Here is a 5,706-nt window from a genome sequence, read left to right on the forward strand (position 1 = left end):
CATCCTCATTGATATCTGACCACTGAACCTAGATGTCTTCAGAGGAGAAAACCCTTCTTCACTTAAATACAATTTATGGACATGTCATAACATCATGAAGGACAAGCATCATCATCATCATCATCATCATCATCAACCCCATGAACTATTCTTGCTAACTCAGCACTAAATTTAATTGTTTGTACTTGTTTAACAATAAGTGCTGTCATCACTCTTTAAATTCCCTACCCTGGGGCAATGTGTCAGTTGCTTTGTCCTAATTATGGATGTTTATAAATGGGAAAATAAATGATCTTTCTTATCAGAAATTCCTTTTATTTACAGGTGGTAGAGTCAGGATTTGAATCAAAGTCTTCAAACTCCATATCTAGAATTTTTTTTCCTACAACTTCCCACACTGTCTCCCAGATGGTCTGAGTAGATTTGGTAAAACATTCACCACCTTGAGACTACCCCTCTATTGAAAAATATAAGTGGGTTTCTGCCAATTGCTCCAGAGCCTTCTCAGAACTTATCATAGTCATTCCTTCAAGAAAGGTGAACTAGATAGGAGGAGCCTTCTCAGAACTAAACCATAGTTTTTCCCTCAGGAAAGGTAGAGCCTAGACAGGAAGAACTTAACTATAGTCATTTCCTCAAGAAGGTGATCTATGGAAGAGGTAATAAGTGAAGGGCCATAAGTACCTTGGCACCGGCTTTTAAAATCATTCTTGGTTGGAATGGCAGAATGGTAGGAAGCTCCTTGCTTGTCTACAGAAATATGTCAGTTTTCATTTTTTTTCAGAGTAAGAATTGATAATAGTTGCTTTCATTTCTCTGAGAAGGGTCTAAGAGTTACTCAGAATGAAAGAATGTCTTCATTCCTTTACTCATGCCTTCCTGTTTGAATGATCACAGGAATATAAACTATTCAAATAATTCTAAATATTGAGTTGATCTGATTTCTCATCTATATTAATTAGTCTGAGGGTGAAGGACCCAAGATTCAATGCCCCCTGAACTACAAATGACCCTTGAGTCATTTCCAGGGGATGAGCATTTCAAGATACTTTCTGTGATGAAACATAAGAATGACTTTCAGGGTACTAAGGATATTATTCCCCAAATAGAAGAAAATATGGTATACCTTTCTCCCCTTTTATTCTTATCCTCATATTGTTGTCACTTAAAATGTTTTTCTATCATTCCAATTTTAATCAATCAATTGACAAATACTGATTGGTAACCTACTATCTCTGTCTGACAGGGTGATTAGTGCTGAAAAGAAAAAGAAAAATAATATGATCCTTGAATTAAAATTCTATTAGGGGAGATACTGTGCTTGTATCACTGTAAGTACACGTAGAATAAATATAAAGTGATATAAAGTAGGGAGGGAGGAAAGGCACTAGCAATTGGGAAGGTGAGGATGAGAAATAAAAACCTTCATGTGAAGTGATACCTAAGTTGCATCTTGAAAAGAGGAAGGGATTCCATGAGACAGAGGTAAGGAAGGAGCTCATGGCAGGCATGAGGGATGGCCAGGACAAAGACACCTGAGGTAGAAGATGGAGTGTCTTGTAAGGAACAGAGATTAATTGTTTGGTGGAATTTGGGAAGGAGGATAGTGTTTTAGAAGCCTATTAAATTTGTAGTCATCATGTTGGAGGGGATTTTGAATAATAATTATTTACTTTACAATTATGATCTCATTTTATTCTCGCAATGATCATAGTAAGTGTATGATACTGGATTTGAAGTCAACTCTTCCTGACTCTACTCACTACAATCTAGCTACAGCCCTTGGAGTTCTGCAGTCAGAAGTGTATTTGGCAATGTCCTTTCAGTTCAGACTCACTTCCTTTATTTTTACTTCCACTGTCCACATTTCCTCTTTGGATATCTATAGCTCTTCAATAACCCGTTGAACTGTATCCTGAGCATTGGTAGGCAATGCTAATCCTTTCTTTCTCTGTTTACTTCAAATAATTCTAAAATTATGGGTAGTTAGATGGCACAGAGGGTAGAGCATTACTCTGAAGCCAGGAGGACCTGAGATCCCAATCCAGCCTCAGACACTTGCTAGCTGTGTGACTTTGGGTAAATCACTTAATCCTGATTGTCTCTAATCCAGGGCAATGTCCAGTCTTCCTGATTCTTCTCTAGTACTTGGACATAGATGACTTAGATGATTCTGGAGGAGAAAGTGAGGTTGGTGACAGCACAGCAGCTCCATCACTCAAATCTAGTTCATGTGCATGTCATGACATTACCTCCCTGATGCCATGGTTTTCTTCAAGAACAAAGAACAAACAATAACCATCATCATCATCATCAAAATTGAAATCCAATGTATGCCATTAAACCATCCCTAGTTGAGGGGAAGCAAGATGCTGGTACTTTACTTCTCTGTCCTTGGCATGAAATCCAGTGGAAAAATCCTGCATTGGAACTATATGAATAAAAGTCAGAATGGTTAATACTCCCCATCTTTATATTCTTATGTTGTCAATCTATCTCTTTAGTATTGTGAATAACAGTGGAGTGCATTCACACACTAGAAAGTATCCTGAGAAGAGTGGCCAGGATGGTATTAAGAGCTACCATTTATCTAGGGTATTTGATTTTCAAAGTGCCTTGGAACTATTATCTCAATTGAAGAAAGTATCATAGGTGTTATTTTCATTTTAGAGAGGAGGAAGCTTTGACTTCAAAAGCTTAAGTGATGAGTTCCTGGTCACACAGTTAGTATCAGGCCTTTTGGTCTCCCAGTCTACTATTCTGTCTGTGTTACTTCTGGAGGCCACAATATATTAGGGGAAGGAACTGGGGACATAGCTTAGAGCAGAGAAGAGTTAAGAAGAAGAATAACTCCATCTAAATATTTGCGGGGCTGTCATGTAAAAGAGCTTTTAGATTTGAGCTATTTGGTTCCATGGGGGTGAGGGGAGACTTAGGAACAATGAATAAAAATTGCAGTGGCAAATTTCATATCAATGTAAGTGCAAACTTCCTAATAATTAGAGCTGTCTAAAAATGGAATAGGGTCTTTGGAAGAAGCGGTTTCCCCTAAGAGTCTTGATTGGAGGGGAGAATGAGAGCAGGGCTTTGCTTCAAGGTCCTTAACTTTATAGGATGCTGACCAAACTTGCTTCTTCAACAGGATGGTTTGCTTTGTTGAGTAGGAAGGGAAACACTGAGAAATTAATGACTGAGGGGTTAAGTGGACCTTGAAGACTGATGCATTGAACCCTGTGGAATTCCATGTAAGATGGAACTGTTTAATGTCTGGTTGAATAGTAAGAGGGATGAAAGTTGAAAGTATAATTCTGGTCATGGGCCTGTCATTTACAATGTGACTTTCACCTTTCTGTACTTAATATACTCTTTTGTAAAATGGAGATACATTTCCAAGCTTGACTTTTTGTCAGTATTCTTGTAATAATAATAATAATAATAATAATAATGATATTAAAATACTTTAAAAACTGAAGGTGCTGCTATCAAGCATGTAAGGCATTCAACAATTACCATCAAACAGCAGAAAGACAATAAGGCATAATGAAAAGAGCTGGATATCTGGAGTGAAAGCACTTGGTTCCATTACGTGCAATTTGTAGGAACTTGGGTAAGTTATTTGATTGACACGACTCTGGATCTTGCTTTCTTAGTTTGTAAAATGAGGGATGTCTACAAGCTCAAAAATAGTATAATTGGCAGCTAAGTGGCATAAAGGACAGAGCAATAGGCCTGGAGTCAGAAAGACTTAAATTCAAATTCAATATTAGTTACTTAGTAGCTGAGTGACCCTGGACATATCACTTCATCTTATTTGTCTCAGGTTTCTCATGAAGTAAAAATGAGTTGGAGAAGGAAATGGAAAAAATCCACATTAATATCTTTTTTTTTTTAGATTTTTGCAAGGCAGTGGGGTTAAGTGGCTTGCCCAGGGCCACACAGCTAGGTAATTAATAAATGTCTGAGGATGGATTTGAACTCAGGTTCTCCAGGTGCTCTATCCACTGTACCACCTAGCCACCCCCACATTAGCATCTTTGCAAAAAACAAAACATGGGGTCATGGGGGAGAGGGTGAGGGGGTGAAGGGGAGGGAATGTATGTGTGTTTGGGGGTGGGACAGAACAACAGCAACAGCAACAACAACACTTAGTAAAGTGCTTAATCATTGCGATCCCTAGGAACAACACTTAAAAAGACTAGTCTTAAGCTAAAATGAGAAATGACTAGGTAGAGATCCATGGAAAATCCATCATGAAAAGTGGCTTTCCTGTGCCCTGGGTATTACTACTATTATTGCTGCTGCTGCTGCTGCTGCTGCTGCTACAACTATTATTCCTACTATTACTGCTTCTTCTACTGCTGCTACTGAAGCTGCTACTACTATTACTCCTACTACTGTGTCTATACTACTGCTACTATTACTGCTGTTGCTACTACTACTGCTACTGCCACTCTACTGATGCTGCTACTCCTACTCCTTCTACTGCTGCCACTACTGTTGCTGCTGTTATTCCTCTTACTGCTACAACTATTGCTACTACTACTGCTAATAATAATAATAATAATGATAATTTGTCCTTCATTTTCGAAGAAGACCACTACATCAGGGATATGAAATCCTCCAGAGTCATCTGAGTCCAGTGGTCAGATAGGAATCAGGATGACTGGAGGTGACCCCGGATGCGAGGCAATCAGGGTTAAGTGACTTGCCCAGGGTTACACAGCTAGTAAGTGGCAAATGCCTGAGTCAGGATTCAAACCTGGAGTCCTACTGAATCCAAGACCAGTGCTCTATCCATTTCTAGCTGCCCTATCTACTACTACTACTGCTACTACTACTACTACTACTACTACAGCTACTACTGCTATTGCTGCTACTTCTACTGTTGGTACTACTACTACTACTACTACTACTACTACTACCACCACTGTTACTGCTACTACTCCTACTACTACTGTATTACTACTTTCATCTATCACTCTTCATCCCTCCCCCATTCACAGCAATCAAAACTTTTAAAAACAGAGTTAAAAGGGTTTTTTTTTTTGAATGACTTTGGCCATTTTGTCTCAGATGTGTTTTGTCAAATGTGTATGGGTCATGCAAATGCTAATTATAGTTCTGGTTCCCTCTCCTGGGAATGGCCACTTCTTGTTTGAGGATTCTTGCATAAGCTTAGGATGGAGGTATCATGAAAATATGGAAAGAGTGCTGAAGTCCCAAGGCCTTGGGACTTAGTTCATATCCTACTTTTTGTCACCTGTGTGACTCGGTGACTTAACCTCTCTAACCCTTGGTTTCCTCATCTGCAAAAGGAGAGTGATGGACTAGGCAATCTCTGAGATCTATTTAAATGGCAAATTGTGCTTTTCTTTCTAGATTATTGTCCCATGACCCTTCTAACTCAGAAATTCTATTCTTCAGAGTCATAAATGGATTGTCACCTATACCTGTAGAGGAAATATCAAAGTCGCAGAAATAATGGATCTTTTAAAACTAATGAGGAAAAGAGAGTTATAATGGGGAAGGCCATTAACTTTCCTACCCTTACCAGGTACCAGGGAAAGGACAAATCTGGAAAAAGAAGGTGTGCTACCTAGTGAAATCAGCCCAGACACCGATTTGGCATCTCTCCCATGCTTCTCTTCTTTGATCCCCTTTGGAGTTACAACTCCTTACAACATTTTCCAAGAAAACATGCTTGTG

This window comes from Macrotis lagotis, chromosome 4 (genome assembly GCF_037893015.1).
Source record: "Macrotis lagotis isolate mMagLag1 chromosome 4, bilby.v1.9.chrom.fasta, whole genome shotgun sequence".
NCBI lineage: Eukaryota > Metazoa > Chordata > Mammalia > Peramelemorphia > Peramelidae > Macrotis > Macrotis lagotis.